At 42.9% G+C, this 21,227-nt stretch overlaps 1 non-coding gene across 1 annotated transcript; it reads left to right on the forward strand.

The window, feature by feature from the left end:
• Positions 1 to 3,733: 3,733 nt before the first annotated feature.
• On the forward strand, positions 3,734 to 3,810 carry LOC136723243 (small nucleolar RNA SNORD66). The gene has a single exon (XR_010806641.1). It is a non-coding gene; the product is annotated as a small nucleolar RNA SNORD66 (small nucleolar RNA).
• The last annotated feature ends 17,417 nt before the right edge of the window (positions 3,811 to 21,227 follow it).

Raw genomic sequence — 21,227 nt, forward strand, 5'->3', positions numbered from 1 at the left:
GTACGATGCACTAGTTAGAGCTGATGTCCTACTGAGATGTCCTACTGAGAGACTGAGGAACTGAACCTTTTCACCCTGGAACAGAGGAGACTACATGGGGACTTGATTCAAGTCTTCAAAATCATGAAAGGCATCGACCACATCAAACCAGAGGAGCTTTTCCAGATCAGCAGAGACACAAAAAGAAATTGGGCTTCAAAGCATTCAAGACGGAAAACAGGAGACACTTCTTCACACATAGAGTTGTCACAATCTGGAACAAACTCCCCAGTAGGGTTTCCAAAATCGGGGGAAAATTCCAGGCCAGGGTTTTTGGAGTTTAAATTTCATAAACCCTGGGTCCCCGGGGCATCTGTGATTGAAGCCAGATTATCTCATAGGCATATAAATTGAATAAATAATCAAAATGGAAACAAAATTAAATAAATAAAAAACACACTGTTAGACACATCAAACGTATGCTTGAACTCCTCGGATCTTAGTTTTCCCCCTTATTTTAATCATTAAACTACAACCTGGCCATATCATCAATGTTATTCTAAATAAGTAAAATAATACATGTCATTTTTGTGTCTGTATTTTATGTGAAGCTAAAATTAAACACGAACTCAGTTCATTCACAGAGTTATTATGTATTGATCATTTGTATGAACTGAAGTGACCTTGTAGAGCCCCCAGCTGTTTGCAATACGTTGTTTGCATACTTTTTGCATTTGTAGGAAGTAGAACCAAACCGAGCTTGGATCAGAACATTTTTTTTGAACTCCTCGTATTTTGCAACAGTGCTCAATTATATTGTAGGTTACGGAATGAACATCAATCTTCTCACCGAATGAAAAAACACAAGAGCTCACTGAGGCTCTGTGCACGCAAGTATGATTTTTGTTGGTTTGTTTCTCAGCCCCGGTTTTATACCCATGCCAAACCCGGGCTTGTGAGATTGACAAATCGTCCGGGTTGCCCGGGTTTTCGGTACCACGGGTCCCCGGGCTGGAAACACTACTCCCCAGTGATGTGGTTGAAGCTGAAAATTTGGGAACAATTAAAATCAGACTGGATAGGATCCTTGGATCACTTAGTTATTAATGGACACCAAACGAGCACGATGTGGCAAATGACCTCCTCTCGTTTGTAAACTTTCTTATGTTGTTATGTTAAATATTTGAAAAAGATTTGGAAATGCTTGTGCTCTGTGCAACGGAAATGATAACAGTGCTACTCTTGGGACAAGAAAAGGTTCACATATATGTCGCTTATGCTCACAATGTATTTAATTTACCAGCAATTCAATGAATTGTGCACTGTGCGGTAGATATACCAGATCACAGAGTGTGGAGGGGGTGATGTGGGGAAGTGTGGGCCCCTGCTTTGGACCCTGGGGCCCTGCAGAGGTCTGCGGCCCGGTGTGGGTGCCTAGGCTGGTGTTGGTGCCTGCTGACCACTGTCCACCCTTGACCAGGAGACGGCGCTACAATCAGGCCCTATTTAATGCATGGGATTACCGGCGCAGTTCTGTCCTATCAGAGTTGGTTTCTCTGCTTGAAGGTGGGACTAAGCAGACTGACAATCCAGAGAGCCTTTCACGGGTTCAATTACTGTAAAGACAAAGCGGGGGAAAGTAATAGCGAAGTTTGGAAACAGGACGGACATCAGCTCTCATCTCAAGAACCCCGATCCTGTGCTGTTGCTTCAGAGGAAACACTGCGCTGATCTAAGAGGATTTCACAGACGCAATGTCTCATTTCAAGGGATATATCAAAACTGCAAGCGCCTTGCTTCAGTCACTGCGTGAAAGAAGCTGCAATCTGTGGCCCGAAGGTGGACATTGCATTGCGCATATATGTCACTTTCCCAGTTGCGTGGCTGTGCAGGTCGCTCTGTGTGTAACCCGGCCTGTGCAGAACAGGGCGCCTCTACAGTGGGGCTGACAGACTGAGCGCTCACTCTGAAGCCCTTAAAGCACCACCTGGGTTTTGGTGACATCATCAAAGACTTGGCTTCCTGAAAATCCAGAGGAAAACACATGTAAGGTAGGCCCTCTCTCTAGACTTACAGCCTTGTATTGATGAATAGGGTTGTTCCGCTCATTTTACAGGAGGGGGTGCCAGCCTACTAGCTCTGCTGTTGATCGGGAGTTACAGGCCACTCGTGTGTGTTGTGGACTTGGACTGAGGGACACTTGTGCTGCTCGTTGCTTGTTGTGTTGGCGCTGATGTGATAAGCCATGCAGATCAAATGTTGATCCTTAATGATCAGTAGTGCGACTCTTCACCAGCAAAAGACAGCATCCAGGGAAAGCCACGCTGCCCGCCTCTCAGACTCGGGTCGGGTTGTAAAAGTGCGCAGTGTGAGCCTGGCTGAGGGACTGTTGTGGGGCGATGCGAACCGATTGAGTGACTCGATTCAGTGTGTTTGGACACAAATGGAAATTGGGCTTCAAGCCATTCAAGACAGAAAACAGGAGACACTTGTTCACACAGAGAGTTATTACAATCTGGAACAGACTCCCCAGCGATGTGGTTGAAGCCACAATTTGGGAACATTCAGAAATAGACTGGATGTGATCCTTGGATCATTTAGTTATTAATGGACACCAAACGAGCTGATGGGTCGAGTGGCCTCTCGTTTCTGAACTGTATTATGTTGTTCTGATATGTGTTGGGTATGACGTCAGTTGTTGTCAGTTGCATACGTAACAGTTGCTGGAATTCGATTCTGTTTGCTCTGTGGATATTGCCTAATTAGAGCTGATAGTGTGTTTGGAGACGGAGTCGTACGGTTGATTGATTTTACCTCTGAGTAATTTCAGTGTTCCCGAGAGCCTTTTGGTTGTATTGAATTCAAAAGCATGGCAGCGATTGCAAACTTCAAGTTTTGTCTTGAAGACTCCGCAAGATTCAGGTAGGCCGTTTCATTAATCTATCTTTTTCTTTTCATTGCAGCAGGGTATGTATAGCCTACATTTTTTTAAATGACATATTGTGAATAATAATGTTCTTCACCAGTACAAGATCGTGTGAATTGCTCCTAAGCATAGGTGTGTAGCTACAAATTGAACCATTATTCTCGTTTATTGATTACTGTATGAGAGGATGTGAATATGGTGAACTGGATATGGTATAAATACAAAATAAACCTGGGTCATTTCAACGCCGAATGGTAGGGATTTTGAGCCGACGTCTAAAATGTATTGCTTTCATTATTTCGTAATCCTCGGCACAACCAAGACTCCTGTGGAAATGTTGTTGCTTTCAAATTATGTTGCAGGTGTAATTATGTCCCTGATGAGAAGGAGAAAAATGAGCGTCAGTTCCTGCTGGACTTAGAGTTCATCTGTGACAGGCTGCAGAAACTCCGCATTAGCGATGTGGTCCTGGCTAAGGTATGCAGCCCCCTGCTTGTCTAGGAGACCCTAGAGTTTTATTTTCATGTTTTTATATATAAATCCTTCTGATTGAGATGGTTACCTGCATTGTTCTGATGGATCTGTTTAATGCTGATCTTGGACATTTGTCTCATTTGTACTTTTTGTCAACTGCTGTCTAATTGCGATTGTTATTTAGATGACTGTATGTGTGTTACCTGCCTACAATTAAGAAGGCTCCCACAGTGGGTGATGACCCCGAGGTCATTAAGACCCAGGTATGTAGGAGCAGAGGACACGGTTCATGTTTGGGGGGGTGGGAATAATAATTTGCTAGTCTAGTAAAGGGGATTGTGGGTAAAATTGGAGCCCCACTGATGATCTATTTGTAGTGCATTGGTGTCTGGGCCACTGACCTCTACTGATGGAGAAGATGAACTGAGGGGCTGAGTACGCTCACATGCACCCACCTCTCCAGAACAAATAAAAACACGGACTTGGCCGAGGTTTGCAGAACTAACTCTTTTTCCTTCCTTCCCTCCTCCCCCCTTTCCCCTTCAACAGGAGCTCTTCCGCAGGGTGAGTGGTATTCTGAACAAGCTGACCCCACAGATGTTCCAGCCGTGGATGCGTCAAGTGAACGAGCTGACCATCGACACGGAGCAGCGACTCCAGGGTGTCATGGAGCTCATCTTCGAGAAGGCCGTCTCCGAACCCAACTTCTCCGCCTCATACGCCAATATGTGCCAGTGCCTTCTGAGGGTGAGAGAAGGAGGGTGACGGGGAGAGTGAAGTGAAAGAGGGAGGGAGGGAATGGTAGAGGATTGTGAAGATGCTATTTGTGTAAATTTGAACTTGTAAAATGTATTACGACTTGAACTGCTCTGTATTATTGCACTTTGTATTGCTCTTATATTGGACAAGGACATCTGCTAGGAAATAAATAATAATAATAATAATAATAATAATAATAATAATAATAATAATAATAATAATAATAATAATAATACATGGATCAGATTTGTTTAGCTCTGGAATTGTAATTTGTGGGAGTTCAGTTTTGAATGGACTAGCAGATGCCTGTCTTGTGATGCGCATATCAAGAGTTTTCACTCCGATACCTATTAAAGCTGGAAGCCAGCCTAGCACACCATCTTGCTTAGGGTTTATGTTGTTCCTGCTCCCCTTTCTGTAGCTCAAAGTCCCAGCCGTTGACAAGCCGGGAGAGACGGTGCCTTTCCGCTCTCTGCTTTTGAACCGCTGCCAGAAGGAGTTTGAGACGGAGGAGGATGGAGACGAGGTCTTGGAGAAGAAGCAGAAGTTGCTGGATGCATCCTTGGTGGTAGGAACATTTGAACGTATTTTTAGGGCTGCCTCGATTAATCAATTAATCGGGTCTATGAATCAACTAATTGAATTGACGATCAACATTTTTTCTATTTAATCGAGCTGATTTAAAAAACAAAAATGTCATAATAGTGATATACGGTTAACAGTAGAATCACAGAGTTTTTGAACCACCTACAACAGCCGATAGCTCTTTAAATGCTGTGGTATAATGAAAGGCAAACAATCAAATAAAACTAGCATAAGTAGTATTTACATTTAAATATGAACATAAAACATTCAAATGATTGGTATAAATAAGATCAAAGCACTTTGTTTTCTGAAGGCGTCCACAGCACAATCAAAACTAAAGAAACAAGTGTTTAATCACTCAATCTGACTACACCTGTAATGCTATACAATGCGTGTGTTTTTCAAGCACATGAAAGACTGTAGACTGTAGGTGAGGTAGAGATCGTGACAGCTAAAACGCTTCTTAGGCATATTTGATACATATATTTAGTAAAAGTAAAGAACGGGTCTGCACAGAGTATTCAGGAACCCAGAGTAATTAACATTAAATCAGTCAAACTGAGCAGCCCTGCGCTTGTATAGTGTTAATTATAATGATTTAGTGTTTTTTATTTAATATTCATTTATATATTTTTCTCCTTTCCCATTCAGCATTGTTCTACTGTATTATCAATGACTAGTATTTATTAAAGTATAACTGTGTGGCACAACCACTTAAAGACTGTAACACTTATTGTAATTTGAATCGACTGACAACCCAAGTATTTATTTTAAATATAAACAGGGTTTGTACGCTAGTCTGGATGTCTGGAAAAAGTCTGAAAAAAAAAAACTGATTTCCAGTGCTTGAAAATGCTTGTAGAATCATGCCTCTGTTATGATAGTATGTAATTAAGTGCCGTGTGTGCGCAGGGTGAGGAGTGGCAGCGTCTACGTGACGAGCTGCAGGAGGCCAAGTGCAAGGCCCAGCAGCGCTCACTAGGCAACATCAGGTTCATTGGGGAGCTGTTCAAGGTGAAGATGCTGATAAAGACCACCATGCACAATTGCATCGTCAAGCTGTTGAAGAACCACGAAGAGTCCCTGGAGTGCCTGTGCCTACTCCTCTCCACTATCGGCAAAGACCTGGACTTGGAAACCGCCAAGGTAAGGCAGTTCCGGCCGTCGTGCCAGACTGAGCCCTGGCTAAACATCCAGCAACGTGATGAGGCCTATTGACAGTGGTCTGAATAAGTGTTTCTGAGCATCTGCAGACGCCTTCTTGAAGGAATGCTGCTTCACTTGGTGGTATAAAGTTACTTTTGTACCTGCTGTCTGCTCAGTTTTCTAATCGACCTTTTCACCAGCCCCGCATGGACCAGTACTTCAGCCAGATGGAGCAGATCATCAAAGAAAGGAAGACCTCCTCTTGAATCCGCTTCATGCTGCAGGACGTCTTGGACCTGAGAAGAGTAAGTCATGAGTGTTGGGAGAATAGAAACCTTCCTTGCTTTCAGCTTCCCAGCCCCCCAATCCCTGTCTGCCTCTCGTTCTCTCTCTCTACCATGGTCACTGACTCTTTCTCCTCTTCTTCAGGATAACTGGGTGCCCAGGAGGGGTGACCAGGGTCCTAAGACAATCGACCAGGTCCACAAGGATGCAGAGCAGGAGGTGCACCGTGAGCAGATCAAGGTGCAGCAGAAGCTCATGATCAAGATGTACAACCGACGTGAAGCGAACTCCAGCGAAAGTGTCCTGTCACGCGTCGGTCAGGCCTGAGCAGAGCAGGCCAGGAAGAGAGGGCCTTTTGTGAAAGCACTAGAAATAGAAGCACCAGTCCTTCTCTGGTGAAGATGAAAGCATCAACATACAATCATTACATTTCTTTCCCTTCTCTGTCTAATCTACAAAATAAAATGAAAATGGATATCTATATCTATACTATATTGAATGGTGGTGCACTGTAGATCAGAGTGTGGAGGGAGGACTGTCTTCACAGCACCAGCTGCTGGTGGGTCAATCCTGTTTAAAATAATCTCGGTACAAAGAAGTACGTGGGGAGTGAAATATGTGTTATAATGTGGAGTTATTTCAAGTACAACAACGTTTCAGATACAAGCAGGCTACATATGTAGTTCAGACTACAGGACTTGCAGAAATAGTGTGATGATCACTGGCCAGAGATGTAAACTCAGTTTCACCGACCTCGGTTAGCACTAGTCTCGGAGTTCTCTACCTCATATAAAATCTGATAGTCAGAGACAAGTACTAAACTGTGTTTGTGAAGCCACCGGTAAGAAATTGTGAGCAGAAGCTCAATAGATGTACAGGGGGACAGGAACTGCTACAAATTAGAAAAAGGATGTTTTAAGACCAATTCAAATAGTATCTAATGAATGTAAGCAGTTCAGCATGTTAAATGCCTTTTAAATAATTGTAGCTTCAAAGCAGCTTTATAGCTTTTTTCTGGAAGGATTTATGAGAGGACTTTGAATTTGAGCTGACAGGAAGGTCAAAGGTCATCAGAAAGGGCATTTTCAGGTACATACATGGGTTCCTATATGTGCTCCATTGTAAGTATGAGCCTAAGTGCACTATGAAAGGAGTTATGAGTTAGTTCTCACTTTGATCTTAAGTAGAGGTCAATGGTCACAGTGGAGGACATTTGTGAACAGACCTCATATGAGTTACTATCTGAGTTCTGTAGCAATCATCAGCCTAAAGGAAGGGTCAAAGTTCAAGCATTTATTCAGAAGAACATATTTGGCACTTTATGACATGTATGATGACTGTGATGACTTTTGAAAGCTGTAAGCCAAAAATCAAAAAATCACCTTTGACCTGAAAGGAAAGGTCGGAGGTGAAGTTGAAGGTTGAAGAGCCGTTATTAATATTTTATATAAACTGTATTATGTTTTATATTAATAATAATATGCAGACAAGCAAAGTAAATGTATTATGGTAGCAACAACCATTTTGTAAGTTGTTCAGGGCATACCCTCTAGACATTCCTGTCAATAATAGAAAAGATCAAACTGCAGAGAGAGAGGGCCCACAGATGTTTGTTAAAAGTCTGTGGACTTAATCTTTTCTCCAGATAGGCAGGAACTGTTTTTGTTAATGAACGATTGACAGTTGTTAAATAAGATCCGTGGGATCGGACCTTTCCTAGTATATCAAAGGAAGACATCTGTTCTTTGAATCCCACACCTCTACCAAGGAAGACTACCATGAACATTACAAGGGTCAGAAATCTGACCTCAAGATAACACTCTGGCAAACCCCCAGTGACAGACTCCGGCCACAGACCCACATGTCCTGCAATGTATATAAGGCTGACCACTTGTGCTGTTCAATAAGTCTCTGCTGAGGTAGAGTGCTTCCATGCTGGGCCCCTTTCAGGCCTGGCATGTTAAATAAATAAATGTACCATCTATGCATCCAGACTGGGTTCTTCAAAGGTCATGCTTGGAAAGAGCCCATCTGGTTACATATATGTGTTCTATAGTGACAAACATTATATCTGCCACCCGTAAAGCGTTATAGGCTGTCAAATGTCAAAAAACATTTTTTTACAGTATCCCATGATCCTTAGCTCCGATAGCAAGCTAGATAGCATTTTTGGAAGCTTCATACACACTTTTCTATCTATGTTCCATTCATATTACTCTTAAATGCATGCTGGAAGGAGAAATGAGATGTTCAACATCTGAAAACAAGTTCTAACATAAACAGCATGCAGTACTTGGCTCTCAGTGGGTCAAAGGATAGATATATATTCAGAAAGATAATCTATGGTTTACTATTAGTGTTAAATTGTAAGTATGGTGCTAAAAGTAAGCTATCAGCAGTTATTAGATGTAAAAAATGTTAGGGTCCTTGGGGGCCTCAAGAGGATCTGGACCTGGAGCAATAGCATACATTCTCAGATATTGTACAAAAAGTGTTTATCGTGATGTTTGAAAAACTGAAGGAGGAGACGCGTTTAAAAAAGTGGTCAGAAACGAGAAGACGGAAAAATTATTAAGAAACCAAGAAAGAACGAGATAACTAACTTAAATCCAATAACTATAACTAAATACAACTAGGATCAAAAATCGTTAACTATTAGTGTAACTATCCGAAAACCCATAACTAAACAACACTGCCCCTTACCAGGGGATTGAGAATGACTGGATGAAACCCAAGACAGCCTCCCAGGACCAGGATTGTGTGACAGCTGTTTCCTCTGAATCTGTCAGCATGACACATGTTAAAAAAAAGAGACTCATCCTGAGTTTTTGCTTTCCCTCACAGGAAAAGCACTGTAACTTCGAAGGTCACCTGGGATGGATTTCCTGGTATCACTCAACTTGAAGAGTGTAATTTTAGGACAGAATTGACCCATGTCTAAGGAGGTGTTCAGGCTGGCTTGTCCCCCACTAGGATGTCCAGAGTAAGGGATCCTGGCTCCTGCAGATGAGGAGGAGAGAATCAGGACAGTCAGGACCTCACACAGACGTCCAGAGGCCCAGAGTGGCCAACATGCTCTGTTGTGCACATCTGCCTTAAGCACAGAGAGCAGTCTTACACATCGCAGCTGTCTGGAATCAAGATACGGACCTGCCCTCCGCAAATCACCAAACCTCTTTGCTGGAATTTTTGTTTGGTGATGTTCCAATCCTGCAAAATATAAAAACATAGAAGCACTGAATGTCATTGCCAGAAATGATGGGACAGATGGGACTTCTCATTCCTGACGTTTAAATTACTAGACTAGATGGGGCGCTGTTGAGCATGGTTTCGGTGTAGACGTGTGAAGAGAGCTCCTGCGATATTTTGATTTTTTTTTCCAGCAAACAGGTTATTTTCTTTTATTTATTTTAAGCAATAAGCTGCAGTATATTATAAGTGTATTATTGTTTTAAAAACATGTCTAAACAAAAGAGCAAGAAGGGGCCAGCGACAGAGGCAACTCAACCCGAGTTAGATTCAGGCCTGACAGGGGGTGGCAATCCCTCACCAGAGAGTGGCGGAGACCTGGCCTTTCTTGTCGCAGCGGTGAGCAAAATACAGAGCTCCATTAAATCGTTTCAATCTGAGACGCGAGAGTCTATTGCTACTCTTCAGGGCACAGTCGATTCGTATGGCAGCCGACTGCAGGAGGTAGAGAGATCTCTGAGCGACTGAAGACTCTGTATAGGAAGTTGAAGAAAGTGTGTTGTGATTATTATATAATGTTTTATATTAATACTAGCATTAGAAGTAGTTTTGTATACAGACTGAGCAGATTCGATTTAGCAGGACAAGTAAAGGGTCAACAAGGTCGATTTGTTAGAAACTCCTGTCAGTAATGAAAGATCACACAGTGCCGAAATAGCCTACAGCTGTCTGCTGAGAATTTGTTTATGACTTAATCGTTTCTCCAGATAGGCAGGAATTGTTTCTGTTAACGAGCGATTGACATTAGGTAAATGACGACCGTGGGATCGCATCTTCCTAGTGCACATCAAAGACGGACATCTGCTTTGGATCCATCACCTCTTCAGGGGAGAACAGATCATAAAACGGACCCGGACATGTATCTTCTGATTGGATGAACGGCCATAAGATGTTACGTCATTTTCCTATAAAGTTGTACTCATGTTTGTAAACATTAAGTCTCACTGAAGGAATTATTTCTGACGTGGAGCTTCCGAGCGGCTCGATTAAAGTTCTATTTGCTTTATCTCCACGACTTCTCCACTTATTTCCCATACGGTTCTACACATACATATATATATAACAGATCGGGCTTTTTTCTGGAAAACCATAACTCTGGTCTTGTCCAGATTGACTGCCAGGGCCCATTTCTGACAGTACTGCTCTAGTAGCGCCAGGTTCTGCTAAAGCCCCTGCTCTGTGGGCGACAGCAGCACCAGGTCGTCTGCGTAGAGCAGGAACTTGATCTCTGTGTCATGGAGAGTTAGGCCGTGGGCGTCAGACTGCTCCAACACTGTGGCCAACTCATTGATGTAGATGTTGCAGCCCTGTCTCACTCCCCGCCCCTGAGTGAAGAACTCTGTTCTTGAGTTGCCAATTTGAACTCTGCATTTGTTTTCAGAAAACATTGATTTAATGATGTCATAAACTTGACCCCCTACACCACTCTGTAGAAGTTTATAAAATAGTCCTTTGTGCCAGATTGAGTCAAATGCCTTTCTAAAGTCTACAAAACAGGCAAATATTTTTCCTTTATTGTTTTGGGTATATATATATATATATATATATATATATATATATACATATATATATACGTATATATGTATATATACATATATATATATATGTATATATATATATATATATATTATATATATATATATATATATATATATATATATATATACGAATATATATATATTTATATATACATACATACATTCATACATGCTAGAAAGTCATTACTATGTTATCTTAAAGGCTAACTAAGCAGAACATATATCATTATAGAACAGAGTTCATAGGTCTACACATGGTTTTAGGGAACAGGCACGTAGGTCATACCGTTTGACATTGTCTCCAAGGTTCTCATCGTTAAAATAACAAAGTGAAATCAAACTACCTTATGGCCTCCTGACCTTCTAGCTTGACCTTATCTTTCTGGAGTATGCAAGAGAGAAAAACAGGTGTGAGAAAAGAATTTCTAACTTTCCTTCCATATATACATACATACATACATACATACATACATACAAACATACATACATACAGAAAATAAATAATAGAATTATGAATCACAATAAGATGTAATGAAGTACAGAAAAAGAAAATGTAATAAAAGGTGATCTTTAATACATACAAATAAAGAAAATAGGTTTACTATTTCCAGATTCCTTTTTTGAAATACAATGACATGCATTACAAACGAGTATTTACATTATAATTACAGCCGGTGCTCATGTGTCACTGTGTCCCTCAGGCTGTGGTAGGCGCTGACATATTGGGCAGCCAGGGTGGCTGTGTGTCCCTCCCCCAGGAGGACTGAGCGTTTTTCTTTTTTCTCAGTTTTGTCACAGGTTGGGTGGGCATCCATTATGTTGTTACAGAATGTGTCCCTTATTTTGGGCTAAAGTTTTCCGTGGAGGGGAACGTGAATCAGTTTGTACCATTTTTGGGAGGATCTGCCTTGTTGGGGCGGAGCTGTGATCCAGGTGAACAGCAGATCGGGCATAGGTGGGCATGTGGGCAGAGGAGTAGGAAGGCCGGTCAACCAAATAAGCTTGCTAAGGTACGCAGAAGCAGCAAACAGCCCCCCCATCCAGCCAGCCAGCCACTCTGGCTGGCAGTGACTGAGTGGTTGACAGACGGCAAGCAACGGAATGTACGTGCTCTGTGATGTCATAGCAGTCAGCTGAGAGAGGCTCGTGATGTCATCGCTGAGCTGGCTGGCTGGCGGGCTGGCTGGCTCTGTGTTTGTGTGTGTGTGTGTGTGTGTGTGTGTGTGTCTGTCTGTCTGTCTGTCAATTCATTTCAATTCAATTCAAAGGTGCTTTAATGGCATGATCTATCACAATATTGCCAAAGCAGATACAAATGTTCTATCAAACAAGACAAAACATTGCAATACAAGATTCAGTGGAACAAATATCATACACATTGAAATAAAATTACGTAGAATATAAACCATATTTGTTGTTTGTATCAAAATTTGTGTCATGACATCAGAAAAATCACTGTTTTTATTTTGTTTTGCAAATGGAGTCCCACAGGCTGGTGTCTACACACTATCTCGCAGGCTGTGGCAGGTGGATACATATTGTGCTGCTAAGATGGCAGTGCGCTCCTCCTCTCCCAGCAGGACGGGGAGTTTGCAGCAATCGGGGATCATGTTGAACTCAGGGATTTGCATTTTGAATATTTTAAAGTATGTCTCCCTGATTTTTGTGTATTTAGGGCAGGACAGCAGGAAATGCGCCTCTGTTTCGACCTCCCCTAGGTCACACTGGCTGCACAGCCGCTCTTCTCTGGCAACCCAGAATTTTCTGTTGCGGCCTTTTTCAATGGCGAGGCTGTGGTCAGTGAGCCTGTATTTAGTTAGATTTTGTCTCTCTTTTATATTTTGGATTTTTAAGTATTCAGCCAATGTAATGTTTCTATTCTGGGCCCGGTAGCATTCTAATTTGTTTTGTAATTCTAATTCGTGTCTCCATTCTTTTGTGTATTTGCTTTTCAGGTACATGTCAATTTTCCCAATTGTTGTTGTTTTGGTCATTGTGTGTTCGGGCTCTGTGAGCCTCAGAGCCAGCCGGCCAAGGGGGTCCTTGTCTGGGGAGAGGTGGTTGCTCAGTGGAGCCTTGTATTGTTAGGACTGGGTCTCTGCTGTGTTTAGGTGCAGCCAGAACTTGGCTGCTCTTTCTTGTGCAGAGTGAAGAGTCCTAATTCGGCTCTGCAGGCGATGTTGGGGGCGTTTCTGTGTACGTGTAAGATGTTTTTAATAAATTCTAGGTGGAATATTTCCGTGGGGCTTTTGTCCCAATTTTTGTTATTGAGGTTCATGAGGGGACCCCACACTTCGCTCCCATATAGCAGGATTGGTTAGATGATGGAGTTGAATATTTTAATCCAAATAGTTATTGGTATTGTTGTTTTCCCAAATCGTGTCTTTATGGCATAAAATGCCCGTCGTGCCTTGTCTTTTAATGCGTTTATATCCAGGCTGAAGCTCCCTGACACACTGATGGTCAGGCCAAGGTAGTTGTATCTGGTGCAGTGCTCAAATACAGTGCTGCCCAGAGTGAAGCAGTACCTGTTTCCCTGAGATCGGGCTTTTTTCTGGAAAACCATAACTCTGGTCTTGTCCAGATTGACTGCCAGGGCCCATTTCTGACAGTACTGCTCTAGCAGAGCCAGGTTCTGCTGAAGCCCCTGCTCTGTGGGCGACAGCAGCACCAGGTCGTCTGCGTAGAGCAGGAACTTGATCTCTGTGTCGTGGAGAGTGAGGCCGGGGGCGTCAGACTGCTCCAACACTGTGGCCAACTCGATGATGTAGATGTTGAACAGTGTTGGACTCAGACTGCAGCCCTGTCTCACTCCCCGCCTCTGAGTGAAGAACTCTGTTCTTGAGTTGCCAATTTGAACTCCGCATTTGTTTTCAGAATACATTGATTTAATGATGTCATAAACTATACCCCCTACACCACTCTGTAGAAGTTTATAAAATAGTCCTTTGTGCCAGATTGAGTCAAATGCCTTTCTAAAGTCTACAAAACAGGCAAATATTTTTCCTTTATTGTTTTGGGTATATTTATTTATGAGGGAGTGTAGAGTGTAAATATGATCGGTTGTGCGGTGTATTGGTAGGAAGCCAATCTGACTCTTATTCAGGACACTGTGCTCGGTAAGGAAGGCCAGTATCCGGGCGTTGATGATACTGCAGAACACCTTCCCCAGGTTACTGCTCACACAGATGCCCCGGTAGTTATTGGGGTCTAATTTGTCTCCACTTTTAAAAATCGGGGTGATCAATCCTTGATTCCAGACCTCAGGGAAACACCCGGCTCTCAGCACCAGGTTAAAGCGTTTGAGCAGAACCTCCTGCAGCTGCGGGCTGCTGTGCTTCAGCATCTCAGGGCTGATGCTGTCGGGGCCGCTGGCTTTCCTGGGTTTGAGGATTTTGAGTTGATGTTTTAGGTCCTGTATTTTGTAATTGGGTTATCTAAGGGATTTTGATTATTCTTAATGATTTCTTCCAATTTATTTAGGTTTTTTAATATTTTAACCTGTTCTGGGTTTGGATTGTTTTCAACATTTTGGTAAAGTTTTTCAAAGTGTGTTTTCCAGATTTCTCCATTTTGAATTGGTATTTCATTTTTTGTTTTTGGGGTATTTATTCTGCCCATATAGTGGTCTTTTTTCTTCCTGAAGAGTTGCTTGTAGTGCCGCAGGGCCTGGCAGTAGCTGGCCTGGTTGTCGGGCTCTCTGTGTTTAGTGTTGGAGAGATGTCTCAGGTGTTTCCTAGAAGTTTCACACTCCTGGTCACACCACTGTTCTTTTTTTCTTTTAGACGATTTTATATTTTGGTTTTTAATTGTTTTAATGTTTCATTTTAAAGCCAGTCTTTCAAATATTTCATTCAATGTTTTGGTGGCTGAGTTTATTCCGTTTTGGTTTATTTGATAGTGTGAGGATTGATATCTGTCTAACATGTTTTCAATCTCATCACTATTCAGGGCTCTTGTGTAGTTCTCTGTGCTGGGCTCTGACCATCTGTAACTGGGGGGCAGGGAGACCAGTTTTGTGGGAAGTTTGGCTCTGATTTGTGGCTGCGCTGATCTTTTTAGGTAAAGTGTTATTTGGCTGTGGTCTGATAGTGGAGATTGTTGTCTGACTATAAACGCATTGATGGCTTGTGGGTCCAGGTCACTTATGGCGTAGTCCACCACACTTCTGCCCAGAGCCGAGCAGTATGTGAATCTCCCCAGAGAGTCCCCCCTGGTCCTGCCATTGATGATATATAGACCCAGGCTTTTACATAGGCGCACTACCTGCTTCCCGCTCTTGTTTACCACGCTGTCCTGGCTGTGTCTCAGTGTGGAGGTGTGTGTGTGGCACAGCGGGGAGTCTCAGAACAGGTGTGTGTTCCCCTCTGCATTGATGTAGTCCATCTCTCTGCCAGTCCTGGCATTGAGATCGCCACACAGCAGTACAGAGCCCAGGGTCTGGAAGTGGCAGATTTCTTTTTGAATCTCTTGAAAGCCTTCCTCATTATAGTAGGGGGAGTCTGCGGGTGGCATATAAATTGCACATAGGTATATATCTGTGTTATTTTGTAGGGTGTCTTTTCTGATTTTCAACCGCAGGTGTGTGTCTCCTCTCTGTACTGGGCATAGGGCTGCTCGGAGCTCCTCCCTGTACCACACGATAATCCCCCCCGAGGCCCTGCCACACCTGACTTTGGGTTTTTTATAGGAGGGCACAATCAGCTCCCTGTATACATTGGGACAGGATGTAGACATATCTGCACAGCACCAAGTCTCTACAAGAATGAAAACATCTGAACTATTTACAGTGTTGATCAGTTCAGGGTCTGTGCTCTTCATTCCAAAAGTTGAGGAGCGTAAACCCTGGATATTCCAACTGCTTATTTTAAAGGACATGTTAATATATTTTATTATACTTGTCTCTTCTACATAAGAAAGTTTAATTTGTGGTCTACAACTGATATTATATTACTATTAATAATTATATATGGATATACATAATGTATAGAATTCTATTATTATTATTGGTAGCGTTATCACTCACAGATTTAATCTTTGCATCAAAATATCAGAATAATTAAATTACATTTTTTCTTACTCTCCATCTCCACAACCATATATATGTGTGTTGAGGCTCAGTTAACTCAGCAGTGTGGTACAGATGACACTGAGGAGTTGCCTTATCTGGGCCAGCTGGGCGGCATTGGGCCTCCAGGCTCTGGAAGCCGCTGCTGCGTGGCTGTGTGGCTGTGCTGGTCCCCGGCTGTCCGCTCTGCTGTGCTGGACGGGCCCTCTGGGGATGGGAGGTGGGGCCGCGGGGTCTCAGGGGCTGGGGCTGGAGTGGGGCCGGTGGCTGGGGATGTGGCCGGGGGCTGGGGGGTTTGCTCCTGGTCTCGAGGTGGGGGTGTGTGGGGTTTCGGCACAGGGTTGTGTCCTTGAGGACCTTTGCGAAGATCCTCACACCCGTCTTGTTGAGGTGGTCGTGGTCATACAGGTGATGTGGCTGGATGTCTCAGTGGTGTGCCAGGTGTACATTGGGGAGGAGGGCACATCTTCGGGACACATCTGCGTTGATGGCCTGGATGATGTGCAGGGGCATGTCTGTGCGGGGCAGCAGTGTGGAGATGGTGATTTTGGCAGTTGGGAATTCCTCTGTGGCTTTCGTTGCCACCTGTCTCAGGGCTGAGGCCACATCGCCCATGCGGGCACTCAGGTCGTTAGTGCCGGTGTGGATGAGGATGTGTTTGACCTGGCACAGCCTCCTCTTGGAGAGCAGCTCCAGGGCTCTCTGTGCTGTCGGGCACCAAAGCTTTTTCACTTTTCACCCAGGGAAGAGGCACCTCTCATCCAGGAACTTCCCATTGGAGTCGCTCAGAATGACCACCTCTGTGTTGACCTGCCACTCCGGGTTTGCGTCGGAAGTGGTGGGGGCAGCGGGTGTGTTTTGGGGGAGTGGCGTTTCAGGGGTTTGTGTATTAGTGGCAGGTCTGGTGATAGTGGGGGTGTCAGGAGTGGTGGGGAGTGTGGGTGGATCAGTGGGTGTGTCAGTGTTGGAGGTATCAGGGGTTGGAGGTGTTGTGGGGTCAGTGCAGTGTAGTCTCTGTGCTCCAGTGATGTGTAGCTCCTCTCTTAGCTCCTCCAGCTGGCTCTGCAGGCTCCTTAGCTGGCTGTGCTGGGGTGTCCTGGTCAGCTCCTCCCTCGCTCTGCACAGCTCCGTCCTCAGGGTTTGACTCTGCTCCTCCAGGTCTCTCACTGCTGCTCTCAGCTCATGGATCTCAGCCTTGTGCTGCATCTTTAGTCTGTGCATCTCATCCCGGAGCTGCGCAAACTCCAGCTCCAGCACTGATAGGCATTCCTTTAGTGTTTTAATGTTGCTGGAGAGTTTTGGGTAGACAGGAGGGCAGTCTGTGGGAGATTGGGCACTGTCTGGCTCCGTGTGGCTGGGGGCAGACTGCAGGGTGGCCGGCTCTGGCACTTGTTTCTCTACCTCAGTCTGCTGCTTTGAGGTGTGGAAGCCGAGAGATAATTGGTCCAGGCTGCTCTCGCTGCCCTGCACCATGATGGTCCCATTGTGGTATACATTAAAAGTGAGCATCACACTGTCTGTGTCTTTCTCTACCAGCACTGAGATCTGCCTGCCTCTGCTAATGCCCCTCTTGTTGTTATTGGGGTATGTCTGGCACAGGGTTTTGTGAAAGGCGGTGTAGAACAGTAGATTGTTCTTGACCCTGTTTTCTCCTTTACCGGTGTAGTCTAGGATGAGGGTCTCAGGAGATGCTCTCATCACAGCTTGTTTGTAGTCCTTCTTAGCCTGTGTAGAGCGAATGTCTTCAGGGTATCGGATTTCAAAAGGCAGCTCTGCAGTCAGACTGCTGTTCGATAGATTTGTATCAGTCTCAGTGGCAGTTGGGCTCTCTCCTACTGTCACTCTATTCAAAGTGAGCTCTGCATTTTCATTAGCTGAGTCAACTACTGAGAATGCTTATTTATTTTATTTATATATATTGTTTTGTTTAATAATTTGTGTCTATAGGTGAAAGGTCTTACCTCCAATTCTTGTCTTCAGCTTTTCTTTTCTGACTTTTCTTCCTGAACTGTCTCTCTGCTTTCTACTTTTTGTGTTTTTATTAAAATTATTATTTTTTGAATACTTTTTCTTCTGAATTTCTATTCCATGTCTTCTGTGTATGTTTATAGTGCTATATATTCATTTGTAAATGACAAATTAAATCTGCTTATGTATAAAAACAAATGTTTTTTAGGAGCTCATATTCCTCTCTCTCTCTCTCTCTCTCTCTCTCTTTCTCTCTCTCCCTCTCAATTCAATTCATTTGTATTGTCAAAGCAATTGGACATACATACATATACATATATATATATATATATATATATATATATATATATATATATATATATATATACACACATACATACATACATATATACATATACACGGAAAATGAATAATAGAATTATGAATCACGTAATCAAGTACAGAAAAAGAAAATGTAATAAAATGTGATCTTTAATACATACAAATAAAGAAAATAGGTTTACTATTTCCAGATTCCTTTTTTGAAATACAACGACATGCATTACAAACGAGTATTTACATTATATTTACAGTCGGTGCTCGTGTGTCACTGTGTCCCTCAGGCTGTGGTAGGCGCTGACATATTGGGCAGCCAGGGTGGCTGTGTGTCCCTACCCCAGGAGGACTGAGCGTTTTTCTTTTTTCTCAGTTTTGTCACAGGTTGGGTGGGCATCCATTATGTTGTTACAGAATGTGTCCCTTATTTTGGGCTAAAGTTTTCCGTGGAGGGGAACGTGAATCAGTTTGTACCATTTTTGGGAGGATCTGCCTTGTTGGGGCGGAGCTGTGATCCAGGTGAACAGCAGATCGGGCATAGGTGGGCATGTGGGCAGAGGAGTAGGAAGGCCGGTCAAGCAAATAAGCTTGCTAAGGTACGCAGAAGCAGCAAGCAGCCCCCCCATCCAGCCAGCCAGCCAGTCTGGCTGGCAGTGACTGGGTGGTTGACAGACGGCAAGCAATGGAATGTACGTGCTCTGTGATGTCATAGAAGTCAGCTGAGAGAGGCTCGTGATGTCATCGCTGAGCTGGCTGGCTGGCTGGCTCTGTGTGTGTGTGTGTGTGTGTGTCTGTGTCTGTCTGTTTTTCTGTTTGTCAGTCTGTCTGTTTGTCTCTCTCTCTCTCTCCCTCTCAATTCTATTCATTTGTATTGTCAAAGCAATTGGACATACATACATTCATACATATATATATATATATATATATATATATATATATACATACATACATACATGCTAGAAAGTCATTACTATGTTATCTTAAAGGCTAACTAAGCAGAACATATATCATTATAGAACAGAGTTCATAGGTCTACACATGGTATTAGGGAACAGGCACGTAGGTCATTCTGTTTGACATTGTCTCCAAGGTTCTCATTGTAAATAACAAAGAGAAATCAAACTACCTTATGGCCTCCTGACCTTCTAGCTTGACCTTATCTTTCTTAAGTATACAAGAAAGAAAAACAGTTGTGAGAAAAGAAATTCTAACTTTCCTTCCACACATACATACATACATACATACATACATACATACATACAAACCAGAGGCATGCAAAAAAATATAAAGAGGAAGAAAATGTTGTATAGCACATACAAAAGGGATGGTGATGAAACAAAATACATAGAATATGTTGAGCTGCAAAGAGATCTTAAGAAAGGGATCAGGAAAGCAAAGAGGGAAATAGAAAGAAACATAGCTCTTGGAGCTACAACCAATGCAATGAGCTTTTTTCAAAATTACAACAGCAAGCGGTCAATTAAGGAGGAGGTGAAACAGATAAAGAGCAAAAATGGAGGTATCTTGGAAAACGAACAAGATGTGTCAAATATTCTAAATGAGTATTTCACAGAGGTTTTTAGAAAAGAAGAAACAGATGACATGCCACAGGTTGACAATCAATCCAGTCAAACCCTAAGAGAGATCAGGATAAATGAGGAGGAGGTACTAAAGGGACTAGCAGAATTAAAATCAAACAAATCACCTGGGCCAGATGGGATATTTCCAACAGTACTTAAAGAAATGAGGGAAATTATGTATAGGCTGCTAACTCGATTATTCCAAATGACACTTAGAACAGGGGATGTTCCCACTGACTGGAAGACAGCAAATTTCATACCAATCCACAAGAAAGGGGACAAAACTGAGCCAGGAAATTACAGACCAATCAGTCTCACCTGCATCACCTGTAAAATGTTGGAAAAAATGATTAGACAGAAAATAAGAGGAGCATCTCAATGAAAACCATATTCTTGGAGATAGTCAACTTGGGTTTAGACGAGGCAGATCATGTCTTACTTACTTAATAAATTTTTTTGAACATGCAACTGCAGCTGTAGATCACGTGAAAGCATATGATATGATATACTTAGATTTCCAAAAAGCTTTTGATAAGGTTCCACACCAAAGACTGATCCTCAAATTGGAAGCTGTAGGCATTCAGGGTAATGTAAGTAGATGGATTATGAACTGGTTGATGTATAGGAAACAGATTAGAGGAGTCACTTCTAACTGGAGTGAGGTTGTTAGTGGAGTTCCACAGGGATCAGTACTAGGGCCTTTGCTTTTTCTAATCTATATTAATGATCTGGACTCTGGGATACTTAGCAACCTTGTCAAATTTGCAGATGATACTAAAATAGGTGGCTCAGCAGATACAATCTTGGCAGCACATGCTATTCAGAGGAACTTAGATAAATTCAGTTGTGGGCTGACACCTCGCAAATGAAATTCAATGTGGACAAGTGCAAGGTAATACATGCAGGAAACAAAAATGTCCACTATAATTACACTATGGGAGGTACAGATCTAGATGAAGTAATGCATGAGAAAGACCTAGGAATCTATGTGGATTCACTTTCTCCATCCAAACAATGTGGGGAAGCAATACAAAAGGCATACAGAATGCTAGGGTATATCGTCAAAAGTGTAGAATTTAAAACAAGGGAAGTAATGTTAAGACTGTACAATGCGCTAGTTAAACCTCATCTGGAATACTGTGTACAGTTCTGGGCACCACACTTCAAGAAGGATATTGCTGCTTTAGAGGCAGTTCAGAGGAGAGCAACCAGACTTATTCCAGGTCTGAAGGGAAAGTCCTACTCGGAGAGACTGAGGGAACTGAACCTTTTCACCCTGGAACAGAGGAGATTACGTGGGGACTTGATCCAAGTCTTCAAAATCATGAAAGGTTCCTCAAACCAGAGGAGCTTTT

This window comes from Amia ocellicauda, unplaced genomic scaffold, assembly GCF_036373705.1.
Source record: "Amia ocellicauda isolate fAmiCal2 unplaced genomic scaffold, fAmiCal2.hap1 HAP1_SCAFFOLD_154, whole genome shotgun sequence".
NCBI classification, from domain to species: domain Eukaryota; kingdom Metazoa; phylum Chordata; class Actinopteri; order Amiiformes; family Amiidae; genus Amia; species Amia ocellicauda.